The sequence below is a fragment of the Rhinatrema bivittatum genome, chromosome 4 (genome assembly GCF_901001135.1).
Source record: "Rhinatrema bivittatum chromosome 4, aRhiBiv1.1, whole genome shotgun sequence".
Taxonomy (NCBI): Eukaryota; Metazoa; Chordata; class Amphibia; order Gymnophiona; family Rhinatrematidae; genus Rhinatrema; species Rhinatrema bivittatum.
In genome coordinates, this window is record NC_042618.1 from 438,214,357 (window position 1) to 438,234,415 (window position 20,059).

General features: G+C 40.8%; 1 pseudogene; it reads right to left on the reverse strand.

The window, feature by feature from the left end:
* LOC115089436 overlaps positions 1-20,059 on the reverse strand; it is a 1,328,227-nt pseudogene that overhangs the window by 1,088,673 nt on the left and 219,495 nt on the right.

Genomic DNA, 20,059 nt, shown 5'->3' on the forward strand with positions numbered 1-20,059 from the left:
CCAAAACCACTAACCACAGCACCTTAAGAGACCGAGCCCTTTCCACAGCTGGCCCACCTTTATGGAATTCCATCCCCCCAGACATCAGAAACGAGCCATGTCTCCTAACCTTTAGGAAAAGACTCAAGACATGGCTGTTCAGGCAAGCCTTCCCGAACCCCATCTAATACGCCTCACCAGCAAACACTTGACACAGTAGCTGTATATATTATACACTGTACATATTGTATATTTGTATATAATTAACCTCTTCTTTCTCTCTTTAATTCCTTCACCCCAGTTCAACAGCCCTTGTTAATTGTAACTGCATCTCTTCAGCACGTTTATTTATGTTCGTTGTTGTATTCATCGCACCCCTGTTTTTATGTAAACTGACATGATGTGAATTTTTTCATGAATGCCGGTATAAAAAAACCTTAAATAAATAAATAAATAAAACATTTTTCAGATATATCAGAGATAGAAGAAAGGTCCAAAGTGGTATTGTGAAATTGAAAGGTGACAATGATCAATATGTGGAGAGAGACAAAGACATGGAGGAGATATTAAACAAATACTTCAGTTCGGTCTTCACTAAAGAAGACCCTGGAGAAGGACCATCGCTAGTTAACAAGATTGTGGATGGGTAGAGTAGACAAAGTTGTTTACAGAAGAGAACGTATGAGAAGAGCTAGGAAAACTGAGAATGGACAAAGCCATGGGGCCTGATGAGGTTCATCCCAAGATACTGAGGGAGCTCAGAGATGTGCTGGTGGGTCCGCTGAGTGACTTGTTCAGTAGATCCCTGGAAACGGGAGAGGTGTCGAGTGATTGGAGAAGAGCGGTGGTGGTCCCATTTCACAAGAGTGGGAGCAGAGAGGAGGCTGGAAAGTACAGGCTGGTTAGCCTGACCTCGGTGGTGGGCAAATTAATGGAGACTCTGCTGAAGGAAAGTTTAGTGAATTATCTACAGTCAGGAGGATTGCTGGACCCGAGGCAGCATGGATTCATCAGGGGAAGTCAATCAGATTTGTCCGGAATGCCCGCTGAACGACCTCCTGCAGTCGATCTCCTGCCGGCGCCATTTTCCGTACGAAAAACGATTCGCGGCAGGAGATCGTTTTCCAGACCCCCGCTGGACCCCCAGGGACTTTTGGCCAGCTTGGGGGGGCCTCCTGACCCCCACAAGACTTGCCAAAAGTCCAGCGGGGGTCCGGAACGACCTCCTGCAGTCGAATCGTGTTGGTCTATGGCCGCCGTCATTTTGCGCCGCCATTTTGAAAAATGGCGCCGGCTGAAGACAACACGATTCAATTGCAGGAGGCCGTTCCGGACCGCTGCCGTTCCGGACCGCCGCTGGATCCCCAGGTAATTTAAGGCATTTGGGGGGGGGGTTCGGGAGGGTGGGGGATTTAATTTAAAGGGTCGGGGGTGGGTTTTAGGGGGTTTTAGTGTGCCGGCTCACGATTTTCACGATACTTTAAACACCCAAACGGCAACAATACGATTCCCTCCCCCTCCCAGCCGAAATCGATCGTTAAGACGATCGAGGACACGATTCACATCTCTACTAAATATGTATACCCTGGAGGAGAGAAGGTGCAGGGGGGATATGATACAGACCAACAGATACCTGAAAGGTTTTAATGATACACATTCGACAAACCTTTTCCGTTGGAAAGAAATCAGTAGAACTAGGGGTCACATCATGAAACTTCAGGGAGGACAACTCAGAGCCAACGTCAGGAAATATTTCTTCACAGAAAGGGTGGTGGATGCCTGCAATGCTCTTCCAGAGGAGGTGGTGAAGACGGAAACAGTGAAAGATTTCAAAGGGGCAAGGGATAAACAATGTGAATCCCTAAAGGCTAGAGGATGGAAATTAGGAAAAGAGCACATGGGGGTAACTTGCTGGTGTGGCGGTTACTACACTTAACCATTAAGCCTTCATACTGTTGATACAACTCATTATTGCTCTCTGCTTTAACGGAAGGGGAAAAGGGGAAAAGAGGAAAAGGAGAATTAATTTCACACAGCAACCAACAAGGACAAGAATTTTACGGTCTAGGTAAACAAATAAGCATGGAGGTAACTTACTGATGCGGCTGTTACTACCCTTAACTAATAAGCCTTATACTTGTGTTGTAATTCCTACATTGCTCTCTGCTTCAATGGCAAGAGATAAAGGGGAATTGAACTCAGACAGAAACCAACTTTAATGGTTTGGGAAAATAAGTATAGGGGGTAACTTGCAAGGCAGATGCCACCTCCTGATGATACTTTTATGGGAGAGACCTGTATAGAACAGCTGGTGTTACTATAAGCTTGTTGGGCAGTCTAGATAGAGCAGCTTTTAAAGTAGAACAAAGGGGAAAGCTGACAGTCGCTCAGCAGCGCATGGTTCGGAGAGAGGTATCTTCAAAGGATACTAATGATGCATTAGAATTAGGGCATCCTGACAGTGAGGTTCCAATAATAAGAAAAGTAGTCCAAGTGCCTGTAACTAAAAACTCACCTGAGCTAAAAAATTCTAACTTATCCCTATTAATTAAAAAGCAGAATGAAAATACAAACAAAAATCAAATTTTGAAATGTTTGTATGCTAATGCCAGAAGTCTAAGAAGTAAGATGGGAGAATTAGAATGTATAGCAGTGATGATGACAGACTTAATTGGCATCTCAAAGACATGGTGGAAGGAGGACAAACAATGGGACAGTGCTATACCGGGGTACAAATTATATCGCAAAGACAGAGAGGAGCACCCGGAAGGCGGTGTGGCGCTTTATGTCTGGGATGGCATAGAGTCCAACAGGATAAACATCCTGCATGAGACTAAATGCACAATTGAATCTTTATGGGTAGAAATCCCTTGTGTGTCGGGGAAGACTATAGCGATACGAGTATACTACCATCCACCTGGTCAAGATGGTGAGACTGACAGTGAAATGCTAAGAGAAATTAGGGAAGTGGACCAAATTGGTAGTGCAGTAATAATGGGAGACTTCAATTACCCCAATATTGACTGGGTAAATTTATCATTGGGACTCGCTAGAGAGATAAAGTTCCTGAATGGAATAAATGATAGCTTTATGGAGCAATTGGTTCAGGAACAGACGAGAGAGGGAGCAATTTTAGATCTAATTCTCAGTGGAGCACAGGATTTGGTGAGAGAGGTAACGGTGGTGGGGCCACTTGTCAATAGTGATCATAATATGATCAAATTTGAATTAATGACTGGAAGTGGAACAGTAAACAAATCCAAGGCTCTCGTGCTAAGCTTTCAAAAGGGAAACTTTGATAAAATGAGAAAAATTGTTAGAAAAAAACTGAAAGGAGCAGCTACAAAAGTAAAAAGAGTGCAAGAGGCGTGGTCATTGTTCAAAAATACCATCCTAGAGGCACAATCCAGAAGTATTCAATACATTAAGAAAGGTGGAAAGAAGGCAAAACGATTACCGGCATGATTAAAAGGGGAGGTGAAAGAAGCTATTTCAGCCAAAAGATCTTCATTCAAAAATTGGAAGAAGGATCCAACAGAAGAAAATAGGATAATGCATAAACATTGGCAAGTTAAATGTAAGACATTGATAAGACAGGCTAAGAGAGAATTTGATAAGAAGTTGGCCGTAGAGGCAAAAACTCACAGTAAAAACTTTAAAAAATATATCTGAAGCAGAAAACCTGTGAGGGAGTCAGTTGGACCGTTAGATGATCGAGGAGTTAAAGGGGTACTTAGAGAAGATAAGGCCATCGCGGAAAGATTAAATGCTTTCTTTGCTTCGGTGTTTACAGAAGAGGATGTTGGGGAGGTACCCATACCGGAGAAGGTTTTCATGGGTAATGATTCAGATGGACTGAACCAAATCATGGTGAACCTAGAAGATGTGGTAGAGCTGATTGACAAACTGAAGAGTATACACCCCAGAGTTCTGAAGGAACTAAAAAATGAAATTTAAGACCTATTAGTAAAAATTTGTAACCTATCATTAAAATCATCCATTGTACCAGAAGACTGGAGGATAGCTAATGTAACCTCAATATTTATTTATTTATTTATTTATTTATTTATAGGTTCTTTTATACCGAGGTACGTAAAGGAATACATCACCTCGGTTTACAGTGAAACAATAATTTAGCAACCAGCTTTACATATAACAGTTTAAAACAGTAAAAACAATTAACCGAAAAGACTTTACAGAATATGCTGACTTCATTAACTATGAAACTATTGAATATTAATAATAAGTTTATTAAAAAGGGCTCCAGGTGCGATCCGGGAAACTACAGTCTGGTTAGCCTGATTTCAGTGCCAGGAAAATTAGTGGAAAGTGTTCTAAACATCAAAATCACAGAACATATAGAAAGACATGGTTTAATGGAACAAAGTCAGCATGGCTTTACCCAGGGCAAGTTTTGCCTCACAAATCTGCTTCACTTTTTTGAAGGAGTTATTAAACATGTGGATAAAGGTGAACCAGTAGATATAGTATACTTGGATTTTCAGAAGGCGTTTGACAAAGTTCCTCATGAGAGGCTTCTAGGAAAAGTAAAAAGTCATGGGATAGGTGGTGATGTCCTTTCATGGATTTGTATACAAACTGGCTAAAAGACAGGAAACTGAGAGTAGGATTAAATGGACAATTTTCTCAGTGGAAGGGAGTGGGCAGTGGAGTGCCTCAGGGATCTGTATTGGGACCCTTACTTTTCAATATATTTATAAATGATCTGGAAAGAAATACAACGAGAGAGATAATCAAATTTGCAGATGATACAAAATTGTTCAGAGTAGTTAAATCACAAGCAGATTGTGATAAATTGCAGGAAGACCTTGTGAGACTGGAAAATTGGGCATCAAAATGGCAGATGAAATTTAATGTGGATAAGTGCAAGGTGATGCATATAGGGAAAAATAACCCATGCTATAGTTACACAATGTTAGTTTCCATATTAGGTGCTACAAGCCAAGAAAGAGATCCAGGCGTCATAGTGGATAACACATTGAAATCGCTGGTTCAGTGTGCTGCGGCAGTCAAAAAAGCAAACAGAATGTTGGGAATTATTAGAAAGGGAATGGTGAATAAAACGGAAAATGTCATAATGCCTCTGTATCGCTCCATGGTGAGACCGCACCTTGAATACTGTGTACAATTCTGGTAACGACATCTCAAAAAAGATATAATTGCGATGGAGAAGGTACAGAGAAGGGCTACCACAATGATAAGGGGAATGGAACAGCTCCCCTATGAGGAAAGACTAAAGAGGTTAGGACTTTTTAGCTTGGAGAAGAGACGGCTGAGGGGGGATATGATAGAAATGTTTAAAATCATGAGAGGTCTAGAACGGGTAGATGTGAATCGGTTATTTACTCTTTCGGATACAATAATAATACAAAGACTAGGGGGCACGCCATGAAGTTAGCGTGTGGCACATTTAAAACTAATCAGAGAAAGTTCTTTTTCACTTGACGCACAATTAAACACTGGAATTTGTTGCCAGAGGATGTGGTTAGTGCAGTTAGTATAGCTGTGTTTAAAAAATAATTGGATAGGTAGGTTCTTCGAGGAGAAGTCCATTACCTATTAATTGAGTTGACTTAGAAAATAGCCACTGCTATTACTAGCAACGGTAACATGGAATAGACTTAGTTTTTGGGCACTTGCCAGGTTCTTATGGCCTGGATTGGCCACTGTTGGAAACAGGATGCTGGGCTTGATGGACCCTTGGTCTAACCCAGTATGGCATTTTCTTATTTCGTCCTTGTCTGCCATCATTTCTATGTTTCTATTTCCCTCATCTCTCCCCCCCCCCCCCCCCCCCCACTTTTCTGTATACAACTTGCTCCACTTTCACCAGGCACTCAAAACCCACCTGTTCATCTGTGCCTTCACTGCCTGACCCTGTCCAGATCTAGGGGGAATGGTTTCTCCTCAACTGATGCTGGGGTTTGGGATTATTTATTGACTTTGTAAATTATGTTGCTTTCCCCTGCGAGATGTGTGTATTGTCCCTATACTCTGTTGTTTTGTTTAATATTTATTTATGTATTTGCTTTAAAAGTTTTTATATATGTGAATGGTTTACTATTAACCACTGACCTTTTGTAAATAAGTGAATATACTAAGCAAACATTTATTTAAGATTTCTACTCTGCTGCTCTCCCTCCTCATCGCCCCCCCCCCCCCCAACTTCTTCTTTTATCTTTGCTATTCTTTAGATTTTTCATTTTCCTTATGTAATCTGACTTCATAGGTTGTGATAGCTTTCTTTGGATCAACATACAAATAATTTAAAAATGTTGCAGTACATGGGCTTTACAGAGCAGACAAGTGCCTTCTTCAGATGTCAGTATATCCAAAGAAAGTTCCACGGCCTCTATTTACTGACTGAAAACCTTTTTCTTCCTCTTGGATACTTGCTCATCTAACGGCCCCATCTTTCCTCCCTTTACTTTTCTTGATGCTTTTGCCTGCTTTCTCCCTTCTGTGCTTTTTAAAAATATTTTCTGAATACTATTCTTTATGCAATATTTCTGTACCTTCTTCAAGAAATATCTCTTTTTCCTCTTCCTCATCTACTTTACATACAGAATAATTGCCTTGTCTATGCTCCCTTCTATTTCAATACTCTTTATTAGACATGTGAATCGGAACCGGAATCTGCTCGGTTCCGATCCAAATCTTAAAATTTTTATCGCCCAGCCCGATTTGAGTTCTGATTATCGGCTGCGCCCGATCCGATAATCAAAACACCCTCCCGAACCCCCAAAAAAGGTTTTAAAATTACCTGGTGGTCCAGCGGGAGCGCGGGGAGTGATCAACGGCTCTCAGACCATCGGCTGCGTTAATAAAAATGGCGCCGATGGCCCTTTGCCCTTACCCTGTGACAGGGCAAAGGTAGCGCTGGCGCCATTTTGAATACTGGCAATACGGCCCGAGTGCAGGAGGTCGCTCCCGGACCCCCGCTGGACTTTTGGCAAGTCTTGTGGGGGTCAGGAGGCCCCCCCAAGCTGGCCAAAAGTCCCTGGGGGTCCAGCGGGGGTCTGGGAGCGATCTCCTGCACTCAGGCCATATTGCCAATATTCAAAATGGCACCGGCGCTACCTTTGCCCTGTCACAGGGTAAGGGCAAAGGGCCATCGGGCCATTTTTATTAACGCAGCCGATGGCCCGAGAGCGGGAGATCACGCCCCCGCTGGACCACCAGGTAATTTTAAAAGGTTTTGGGAGGGTGAAGGGGGTCATTTAAAGGGTCGGGTGGGTTTTTTTTTTATCGGGCCATGGGCGCCATTTATATTAGTGGCATCCAAAATGGCGCCGATGGCCCGAGAGCGGGAGATTGCGCTGGGACCCCCCCACTGGACCACCAGGTAATTTAAAACATTTTGGGGGGGGTTTGGGAGGGTGGGGGATTTGTTTTAAAGGGTCGGGTGGGTTTAGGGGTTGTTTTGGTGTGCCGGTTTTCCCGCCCTCCCCCGATTTATGATTTTTCACGATAAATCGGGAGGATTTCTATTGTATTGCGACTCTAACGATTTTTGACGATTTAAAAAATATCTGACGATTTTTTTTAAATAGTCAAAAAACGATTCACATCCCTACTCTTTATATTCTTCAATGCAATCACTCATCTTGAAATCAGTCTGTTTGAAGTTCAGGACCTTTGTCCTACCATGGTTCATTTATGGGCTTAAGTCAAATTCTGAGCCATCCTATGATCACTAGTTCCTAAATTGTCCAATAACATGGTATCAGTGAAGCTGTCTTCATTGGTCAGTACCATTAACTATCCTTCTTCTGCTCCTATTTGTTTTCTCACAAATTTACAGTATTTTATTCCTTCAGGACCTATCTCTGATTCCCTCATCTGCTTGTAGAGGTGGACAGTCTATGCCATGTCTAGTTTAAATGTTGATAAAAGTAGCATTTGAAACAATGGTTAAGAATTGTAGCAGCTTTCCTGCATAGATGTAAGTCACTCCTCCATATAGTTCCTTATTTTAACAGGTGTGGCCTAGCCCCCAATATATCCAAGGTTTTTAACCTTCTTCCAATTTTTCAAACATAATGGAATAATTTATTCCATCTGCGACAAGCTTTGGAGATTTATCCTCTCTTCATTAGGGCCACTGACCTGATGAAGACAGGATAACTTTCCAAAGCTTGTCGCAGATGTATGAAGTTATTCCACTAAAAAAAAGTATTACCTACAACTTGTATGCTGAACTTAAATTCCACATATCTAAGTGTACTAATGTGGCAACCACAATTCTTTGCTCAACCATAATACTAATTCATGGTTGTGTTGATCTGATGGCTTTAATCTCACCGTATTTTGACACATTCTATTATTTATCTTTGATTCCTTTATGTATATCATCATGGTTTATTCATGCGGTTCCAAATCCAAAGATTTAAAATGTTATGAAATTGGTTTTCAGCATTATAATGAATAGATTTGCAGTGCACGATTTGTCCTGGAAATAATTTTGAAATGCAATACCTCTCAATAAACTCAGTTAAAACACTGATATACAATATATTTTTGCTGTGACATAACTACTTTATTAGCATGTTTCATTAATATTCAGGAATCCATACAGAAAATAGCCACAGGAGCTAATAAGTAAAGTCTTCAGGATATTATACTCTGATTTCTTGTAGCTTAATAACATAACATTTTATCATAGTAGATCATGTAAGAGAAAGGCCAATTCATCCATCAAATCAACCCAATTATTTTGTAGTGGATGTTTATAGCACTGAAATTATAGCGTTCAGTCTTAATCAGACAAATGTTGGTATCTGAAAATTCCACCGCGATGATCACTTTTGAGTTATCTGGCTAAGTATTTAATCAGCTAAAACCTAATTGGATAGCCCAGGCATGGTACAGGTGCTCCACTTATCCAGCTAATTTGCTGGATAAATTCTGATATTTGGCTAACTTCCTCATAGCTGAGTATATTCGAATCAGCGGCATATCCATCCACACCCATGCTTTCTACTATGCAATCAAAGCCATGAAGAGTCTTCTCAACTGAGGGGGTAAGTTTAACATCTTCTTCCACAAATGGTTTTTGAGAAGGAAAAATGCAATATTGTTTAAGGGTTGGTTTTTTTTTCATTGTTTCTTGCATGCTAGACACTGGGTGTCTGAACAAAACCTGCACCATTCATCAGACTATGTTAAACTTAAGCTTCACTGTCAGTGCCTGATTAGCCCACAACATTTTGAACAAAATCATTAAGGGATTCAAGTCCTTAGTGTAGCTGTATTCTTTAAATTTCTAATTGCTTCTGTTCCTTTGAAAGCTAGTATGCAGCCATGACAACTGAGAATCTTAAATATGAAATTCTGCTTTGCCTACAGCTTGTTAGACAGGCAATGTCTGAATCTGCAAGACAAATAATTAAGTACCTATAGAATTCATTCTGCTTCATTACAGCAAAGAGAATGCAAGAATTATTTTTGTGTGCAATGTTGTAAAGTTACTCCCAATACATGACTTCAAAAGCTATTATGTTCCCAACCTTGCATCTGTCTCCCCAAACATCATTTTCCATTCTAGTCCTTTGTTGATAATTTGTCAATCTCAGGGCTAAAGCTATAGTGTTTGCACCAAACACAAGTTGTGTTGGCAGCAAGTGCACCATTTTATTTAATGCATAGAATCAGGGGCGGCTCAAGGAAATCTGCCACCTGAGGCGAGGGATGAAACGGTGCCTCCTCCGCTCTCCCTGCCCCCCCCCCCCATCCCTTCAGCCGCTGCTGGCCCAGCCTCTAGCAGTGGTGGCAGCCTTCCTTCATACCACCGGCCTAGCCTCCAGTGGCGGCCCTACTCCATGCCAGCGGTCTGGCCTCCAGTGGCATCCCTCTTCTCTTCAGTCACTGTCGGCCTGGCCTCTGGTGGCAGCCCACAGCAGCGACCTTCCTCTCTTCTGCCGCTGGCAACCTGGGTCAACAGCCATGGCAGGGTGAGGCGGATGCCGCAGTGGCATTCTGAGAGGGGTATTTTTTGCTGTCTCCAAATTCTGCCACCTGAAGTGGCCACCTCATCCTGCCTCATTATAGAACTGCTCCTGCATAGAATGTACTGCTGTGCCATAAGAATTCAAATAAACGTTGTATGGACATGAATGTTAGTGATAAGTCTGAAGCAACTGAACAGATTCCAGTCTAGGTTAACTGGCTAGCTTCGAATATCGGAGTTATCCGGTTAACTCAACTGGCTATCTCTGCTCCTCCAGAAAACTCCTATTGCCTGCCCCAGAATGCCTCTGACTTACCTGGCTATATTCTAGCTGGATAACTCGCTAGAATATAGCCAGGTAAAAGTTTTAAAATCGTGGTTTGGCCATTTAGAAGGATACCTTTTCAATTATCCATCTTTGGTCATTTATCAAAATGCTATAAGGCATTTTTGCATGCAAAAAGTGCTGTTAACGCATGCGATAGCACCATAATGTATGGTGCAATGCAAATCTGAAAAAAAGGAGGAGTGGGTTTACTGTTTTGTGGTCCTATTGCATGGCTTTAATGCTGAGGGAGAGAGGGAGGGAGGGAGGGAGAGGGAGAGAGACTAGCCATAATGCCCTCACACTAGATAGGTATTTATATTTCTATGGGAGGCCCACCTAGTAACTCAAGGCGAGGTTTACGTATTAGTGTAGGGGTTAGGGGCCACTTTGACATTCAAAGTGAGACGTCCGGACAGAACAGTGCTCTCTTGTGAAGATTTGATGACCTTCGGAGTGAGGAAACTCACCCAAAGATGAGATTTGTGCAATGTTCTCTCAACCTAGCTTGATGTTACCCAGGTAAAGAGTCCATCAAGCTAGGTTGAGAGAGCATTGCACAAATCTCATCTTTGGGTGAGTTTCCTCACTCCGAGTGTCATCAAATCTTCACAAGAGAGCACTGTTCTGTTCGTACGTCTCACTTTGAATGTCAAAGTGGCCCCTAACCCCTACACTAATACCTAAACCTCACTTCGAGTTACTAGGTGGGCCTCCCATAGAGATATAAATACCTATCTAATGGTAGGGCACTACGGCTAGGCAGGTGCTATTTCTTTCTCTCTCTCTCTCTCAGTGGCCCTGATAGTAAACATGGTCCCCCCAGTGGTTATATGTAGGAAATACCACATTCTAACACTTATCTTAAAGTGTGAAAAAGTTATTGCATTTTGCAGTAACTTAGCTCTTCGCATAGGTATTAGCGCAAATTGTGATAAACTGCCTATTACCATGAAACACGCCCCATTTTCTATCGCAGGCGATATTTAGTGCATTTTGATAAATCTAGGCCTAAATGTCTTTTGAATATCTACCCCCTAGTATTATTTATTTATTTATTCTTTGTAATTTCTATTTCACCCAATTAGCAGAATCTCTGTTCTGGGCAGATTATAAAATATCAACATCAAACAATAAAATGGTCAAAGCCATACAATACACATATACAGAATGTATAAAACACAAGATCCCGCATAACATACACATGAACACTAGCAGAATGCAAATAATCTGCCCACCATAATCAGTAATGATCATTTCCCTTAGGAAGATGTAAAAGCCTCTATAAATAGGTAAAGCTTCAATAGTTTGCAAAGAGGTTTATAATCTGACATATGTCGTAGTTCAAGTGGCAAACTATTGCAAAGGTATGGGGGTCACAGAATCATTACTACTACTAATGATTTTGCTTTCACCTGATAAAGGATGTTGAAAGTTAGTAAGAAATGTGTTTAGCTAATCCTACAGAGAGATATTACCTACAACTCTTTTTTTGACTTTTATTTCAATATATCCAAGTTGACTAATGCAACAGCCGCTAATAAATAATCCCATTGTATGCAACACTCCAATAAGGGAAAAATAAAGAGATAACCAAACATAAGGGTTAAAATGACACAACACCGTTACTGGCACTATGGGTATCTAGGTGTAACAGCCCCGAAATCATAATTTGGGGCAATAAATTTTACTATGCCACTAAATCCATGAACAAAATAAAGCAGAGATGCTTAACACATAGGTTTGTGCAGTCTTGCCAAGCATGAAGACTGATCTATCAGAAATGCAAAAATAATTGTGTGTATATATATATATATATAAAAGAAAAATTAGCTCTTTGTTATAAATCAATCACTTCTCAAAAAATTCATAACACTCCTTATCAACCCACAGTATTTCAGATTTAAACCTCAGTGAAGATACAAGATTTACCTTGTAATGCGTAGTGAGAAATTGCCAGGAGTGATGTACTAGGAAAAATGAAATTTTTAAAAAGGGCATTTGTACCATAATATTATTTTTTTATATTATTCTAATGATGTCCTGACTTATGTGTATGTGTGTGTGTGTTTATGTGCTTGGGTTTGTGTTTGTGTGTGTTTGCGTGGGAGGAGGAGAGGAGGGAGTTAGCTTTTGCTGGTTTTTAAAATTGTTTAAAAATTCACATTTGAAGGCATTTGAGCCCCACTGCACACCATGGTGACTGATATCCACTTATTTATTTATTTTGCAAGCAAATTGGCTTGTGGGATTTTTTTTGCTCAACTTTTGCCCTGCCCTTATATCTGATCGCTAGATGAAGCTCAGACAATATAACCAGTCTTATTGCTTGAATCTGTGCATCATAGCTGCTGCGCCGTAAATATGTCAGGATTTTGAATGACAAGCGATGCTTTATTACATTTCTCCACAAACTAAATTAAATGTGTGCACATGCTCTAAGGGGGGGGGGAGTATTCCTTATTATTTTATGCATTTTATGCAGCAGCAAACTCACAGAAGTTAAAGCAATAGAATTAACTGATTCTATTGAGCTAGTTCCTGACGAGATGACAGTCTTTGTTGATTCAATTTGCATTATTTTGCTGCTGCACCATAGTTATATTGAAAGTAAATAATTTTTAGTTCATCAGTAGCAGTTTTCCTTTAATTAAAAAATGCTTTAGGCAAAACAGTGGATTATGAAATATGTTTTTATTTAAAATGTGTTCTTAAGTTTGATCTTTTAGATAAAAGTTAGGACAAGTGTCTGAGATTTTGACTTGCTCTAAATATATATTAAAAATCGTTTTAAAACACTGTAATAGGATTTCATCTATTTTTCATTATCCTATAAATACTTCTTAGACTTCATTACCAACAGATGAATTCATTAATTGCTGTATTAATTTAAATGAATTTTTTTTTATTTTTATGTGCCCCAAGGATGTCTTAGCAAGATCAGCTCCCTTTCTGTTTCATGAAATTGTAATCAATCTCTATTATAGTCATGAAAATGGTATTTGTCACTTTGCAGAGAAAAAATAATCAATATATCTTCCAGAGCAGAACAGGCATTTAATGTGGAGAATTGATGCCTGTTAGAGAAATTTAGCTTGCCAGCAATTTCGGGCAAGCTAATAGAAATCCAGAAAATCAACTGAAGGTTGGCAGATGAAATATACCATAAGACGTAAGCTTCACAAATTAATATTTGTGCATTTGAATAGATTGCCATTTATGAGAAAATAGGCTCACAGATTGTAAGACGAATAACCATTGCAAAGAAATGCCCTAGCACATTTTCTTGAACACAGGCAGCGAGACAGTTCTTTAAAACAAAAAAGGTACACTTGTCCACGGGAGCTACTGATGTGCAGAAGCAAGATGTTAATTTCAGCTTGTTTTGTTTCATTTCTGGTTTTTTTCTGGGATTTGGTTTGTTTAATGTTTATTTTGGTTTGGTTTGACCGCAGAACAAAAATAAACATAAAAAAAACCCAAATAAACCAGCCCCCCTCCCCCCCGAGGCTCCCACCACCTCTCATCATCCCCCACCAATTTATCCCTTCCTTGATGCTGGTGAAAATGGTTCAGAAGTGATTCCCAGTCACTCCTTTGCCATTGGGTCCACTTTACACCATTCTTTTCTATGACCATAAAGCATTATGGCTGTAAACCAACATGACTGTAAAACCAACTTGTTTTATGGCTATACTGCTTTATGGCCGTAATACTTTATGGCCACACAAAATGACGTAAAACAATATGGCACCAACTGGTGTCATTTTTAAAGAGGACTTAGTGGGGCAGGTTTGCTGGGGTTCACTCCCGCCCCTTATACCAGTGCTATGGAAGAAGTAAAGGGGTGGCAGGGGTTTCGGGGGGGGGGGGGGGTGAATTTTTTTTCTCAGCAAATAGTGCCTGCTATTTGTTAATAGTGCATACTATTTGCTGAAACAAATACCTAAAATTATGGGGGATTTTGGACCACTTAGGGATGTTTCATTTGAAATGAACCAAACCAAAAACGACCATTTTTGTCTTTAATTGAAAATTTGTTTGAAATGAATGCAGTGGATCTGCTGAAGGAAAGTATCAGCTGAGAATTCAGTTTTATATGCAAAAAAACAATATTGCATTTCAGGCACTTCAGATCAAAATTTGTACCTTCAGCCCACACACGGGGGAATTTTAAATTCTCGGCGCACCAATACCAGCAGATACGCATGAGGGTGGGCTGCGTGGGCACCGAGCGCATTTTCAGAGCCACCCAGCCACACGCGAATCTCCCAGTACACGCAGAAGTACCAGATGTCTGAAAAGGGGCAGGCTGGGGTAGGTTCTGGGTGGGGCGGGGCAGGCTGGGACAGTGCCATTAGCCGCTGTCCTGGTGAAGTTTGCACCTGCAGCCGACTGGGGCACAGAACTTACTTCTTTTCCTTAGAGCAGGTAAGTTCATAAACAAAAACTATTTAGCTGAGTTTGGGTGAGTTTAGGGATTGGGGAAGAGAAGGGAAAAGGAAGGAAGGATAGATAGGGGGTTAGGGAAGTTCCCTCCCAGTTTGCTCATTTATTGGAGTGGATGGGGGGGAAATGGGCAAAGGCCCGATCGTGTCACTGTGCGTGTATTGCAAAATCCCCCCATCTTGCATGTGTGAGTCGATACCCGTAGCGCCAATATAAAATCGGGCACGCTTGTGTGCGTGGATAGCCAATTTTATAACATGCGCGCGGCAACGTGAGCATGCTATTTTGTATGCATTATCTCTTTTAAAATTCACCTTTATAGCTGGAAGAAATGATTTCCTGGGCTTTGCTTTGCATGAAGGCCATGCATTCATCACAATGCACTACAAAAGAACAAGTAACTTTAAAGGCAGCTAGCTGCCCTATTCATGTTATTTAATAAGGATATGCATTACCAAAATTTTCATTTTGCTTTGTTACATTTGGGCCGGATTTTAAAAGCTCTACACACATAAATCCAGTGGATTTACGCACGTAGAGTGCCTTACGCGTGCTGGGCCTATTTTATAAAGGCCCGGCGAAGCGAGTAAAGCGCGGGACACGTCTAAGTCCCGGGGCTTGCAAAAAGGGGCAGTCCGGGGGCGGGGCCAGAGGCTTCCAACACAGCGGCTATTTGCTGCTGAGTCAGAGGATTGCGTGTTGACAGGCTGCTGGTGTGCGTAACCTGCGCCTGCCTCCAGGCAGGCGCAAAAGGTTTGATAAAAATTTGGGGGGGGTTAGAGTAGGGCTAGGGGGGGAAAGGTTAGGGGAAGGGGTGGGAAGGTTAGGTTAGGGGGAAGGGAACGGGGGGAGCCCGCGGGTGTCAGAGTGCGCAAGCTACACTAGTGTGCACCCCCTTGCGCGCGCTGACCCCAATTTTATAACTTGTGCACACCTAAGTTATAAAATCGGGCATACATGTGTGCACGCCGGGTAGCGCGCACACAGGTCTTAACAACTACCCCTTTGTCATCAGGCATTTTTTGGCTGAATTTTATTTTTTGTTTTTTTTATTTGTTTCAGAAAATAGCCCACATTAACATGGAATAAATCTAATCATTTAGAACTTCACACACAATTACAATACTTATCACGTTTTCTCCAAAATTCTCAAACAAAACATTTGCCTTTTTGATTTGGATTTGCAGGGACTTTGTAATTTTTTTTTTTTTTTTTTAGAGGGTGTAGTCAGAAGAATATGGCAGCAAGTATCAGGACTAATGTCTTCTTGTGCTGTCTTGTCCACCCAACTGTATGTAGTCTTGAGCAAATCATTTTACTTACCTGTACCTTATTTCACCCTATGATATAGTAGTTTTAAGAACATCCCTCTTTTTCTATTTGCAATTCAGAAGCTTTCTTGAAAAGTATAAGTGCTAAAAATGAAACAACACAAACATCCACCAGAAATCTTGCTGCGAGTAATCTTTTGGCACCTTGTTTAGATGAAGGATGCAGTACAATAAACAAAATAAGAAATAAATTTAAATAAAAGTCACTAATGATATATATAATGGCTGCTATTTTAAGAATGAACAATCTTAAAATACTCTTTTTTACTGAAAAAGATATATGAATGCTTACGAGAAGTCTGTGTTATTTTTATTTTACAACAAAATCTCTCTTACTTATTTAAATGCAATGCCAGGCGGCTGGTAAGAATGACAGGCGTTAGTGTTGCTTGACATTGTGAGCACTCATATTTCTGTTTTGTATGTGAGTGCCCATTTGTAATTCATGGTAGAATGAATGGTTATTAGAAAGATGAAGTATCATGGCTGTTGCTCCACAAAACACCAGCTTTCGGTTGTTGTTATCAGATCTTGCATTCTGATTTTCAAGCACAGTATGTTAAAAGAGATCTGTGCACTGATTCTCATGCAGATATCTCTTTTTTCTGCTGTTTTCAATAATAGTTAAGAATTAATGTCTTCACAAGCAGATCAAAATTCAAAACACTGGCATACTATTGATTCATTGTAAATGTAGAAGCCAGATTTGCATTTTATGTTCAGTTTTGAAGACATGCAGGGAGTAGATTTATTAAACATTAATATTTTCTGTAATCAGTATGCTTGTCCCCAATGAGAAAAAGACAACGATTTTCCTATGCCTCTTTAAGATATTTTGCACATTACTAATAATGTGAGAAAAGAATACTAATAATGAGAGAAAAGAAAAGGATAAAGTAAAATAAATTCTAACATACTATGAAGGTTAAAATAAGATTTAAGTGGTTGTCCTAGAATTGATTCCTATGTACTTTCAATTTGATTCCTATGTACTTTCAATCTTCTTTCTCAGTTCCTCTCATTCCCTCCCCAACTCCCTGTTTAATGTAACTATCTTTCCTTATGTTCATTGTTTTGATGTAAACCGATATGATGTTCCCACTAATATCGGTATAGAAATGTATTTAAATAAATAAATAGATAAATTGCACATGGATAGTCTTCTTCCGCTGCCATATTCTGCGATCATGTCAACCAGGTCAGCAAGAGAGTCTTCCACTATACATCTCAGAAGATTAGACATAAGTGTAGTTACACTATTAAAGAAATGATCCATCTCCTTCCTTTGCAGTCTCTGGATAAACTAGAAAATGAAGCACTTAAAAAATATTGGGATAATTATGTCCTGAATATGTATTTTAAGCCTGGATTTTCTGCGAACTTAGAAAATCCGGCGGTAACGGGGGGAGAAGTGGGGGGCGGGCCTGCGAAAGCCGGCAGCGATCGCACCACGGAGGTGCAATCGCTGCCGGCTTTCGCAAACCAATAGCACCACCGTGGAAGGTGGTGCTATTGGCCGCGTTACTGAACGTGATAAGGCTCCATACCTTTTCACCGTCAGTGATGTCTTTGCGGCGTCCACCCCGGTGCTGCCCCGACTCCTCCCCTTCTAATGCGGATGCCACCCAGAACCCACCCCGATCTAGGTATCGCACGCGAAAAGGGACTTTTCGCGTGCAAAAAGTCCCTTTTCGCAAGCGATACCAGCGCAAGCATGCGATAGCTAGTAAGCTTAGTGCACATGTGCGAAAGCTACATCGGGGTGGAGTTGGCCCCGGAAGAGGAAGAGTCAGGGTGGCACCGAGGCCAACTCTGCGAACACAGCGAGGACAGCGAAATGGTAAGCTTCCGAATCGCTGCCTATTTCGCGCTGAATAACTACACCTTTTATGGTGTAATTATTCGGCGCGTCGCCAGCAGCAATCGCACAGCGGAGGTGCGATCGCTGCCGGTTAGCGCAGGACCGCCCCCTGCTTCGCCCCCCGTTACCGCCAGAATTCACTATGCCTTACGGCATTAGTGAATCCAGGCCTTAGTTTGCAAAAAAATGTATGCCTCGCTTTCTAAATGTTTTAGAAACATTTCATATCATAAACAGGTGGTCTGAAAAGGGCAGAATACGTAAATTCTCTGATGATTGTTTCTACCAGCCAACTGAAGATATATATCTACATGAGCTGATTGTTTTTACTCTGCCATTCGAAAGCCAGAGAATGGGAAGAAATATTATATCAACTGTGGGCTTAGATGATTTTCTCCATATAATGTAATTTCAGGGCAGTCATTGTGTCTACTACGTTTGGGCTTTCAGGGTTTGTGCAAGTATGATATCGTTTTGATGGCAGCATTTGTTAGGAGTTGGATTGGATTTATTTAACTGCTCCATCCAGGAGGCCTGAAACTGAGTTGGTTATTTATCTTTCAAGAGTCATACTTTATGAATGGGGCGGGAGGGGCCCATATACTATTGACTATGATATCCCGTGTCTATGGCTGGATACCTAAGCCATTACTTGTTAAGGGGGGGGGGGGAGGGCTACAGCACCAGAAGAAGGTGGCATTGGTGTATTAGGAATAATCACACCCACTGGAGAAACCCTAGTAGTGTGGTAGGGACCTGCATAATGGCAGTTGATGCCTGAAGGCCAAGCTGGGATGTAGAGGATGAATTACCTAGGTGTTTGGGAGAAGGGTATTTTAATATTGTTTGGCTGGCTCAGATATTGTCATGTTTGTTCATGTTCATAAAGCTGCAGATATCCACATCACTTGCCTATATTATTTTGTCATTATGTTGATATGATATACGATTTTTGAAAAGGAGTGTGTGTGAGAGGATGGCTGCCCATGTCATAGAAACTTTTTAGATCACATATTAGTTCTCTGAAAATGGCAGAATACATAAATAACATGATAATTGTTTCTAACACCCAAATGAAGATATATTTCACCATGCATTGATTGCTTTTACCCTGCCATTCAAAAGTTAGATAGGATCATCAATAGTGATTGGGAAGGAATATTATATTAATTGTAGGCCTAGATAATTTTCTATATATGGTAAGTACCATGTCGAGCATGGGAGAGGCCATGGCACATTGGTCCCACTAAGATCACCACAGCTTATATAAGCACTGGTAAATTAGATGTAAAACATTAATAAGGCAGTTCAAAGCAAGAATTTGAGGAGAAACTTTCTAAAGGCACAAAAGCTAATAATAAAAACATTTTTTCAATTAAATCAAAAGCAAGAAGCCAGTGAGGGAGTCAGTTGAACCATTAGATGACTAGAGGTGCTCAGGGGGAATAAAGCTGTAGCAGAAAAGCTAAATCAATTCTTTGCTATCTTCTTCATTGCAGAGGATGTTGGTGGAGATGTCTATGTCAGAAGCATTCTTTGTGGGTGATGATTCAGAGGAACTGCTTGGGTATTTTCCCTTTTTGCAGATTAGCTACAAGATACATGGGTACCAAAGTATGCACAATCTTACACCTACATGAGAACCCAAAAATTCCCTAGACAATTAGAAACCTATATTTTATACTGTAATAAATATTGTTCTTTAAACTATATTTGCAGTGATTATTAAACAATCATCCTAGGTCTGCTGACATAAGACAAGGTTGGATAGCCAATGACTATTTGTGGATACCTGAGGATTCTGCTGAGGCACTAGCTGGTCACATTGCACAAACTGTGCAGTATAAATCCAAATGAATGAAAAAAATTGTGATGAGGCAAACTTAGGGAGTAAGGACAATATCTGGAAGTTGAACATGTAATTAGCTAGCGATCTCACTTGAGAAACTATATGAGACTGAAATGGAACTGTTGTGACAATACTAATGAGATCACAAAGAAGAAAAGAGCAGATGAGACACTGAGAGAAAATCAGGCCAGAATTTCTGGAGGCGGCTATAGTTTTGGGGTTACACACATAGCAGTAGATCCAGGCAGGCTACCCTTAGCTATGCTACCATCATCCTATGCTCTCTTTTTTTTTT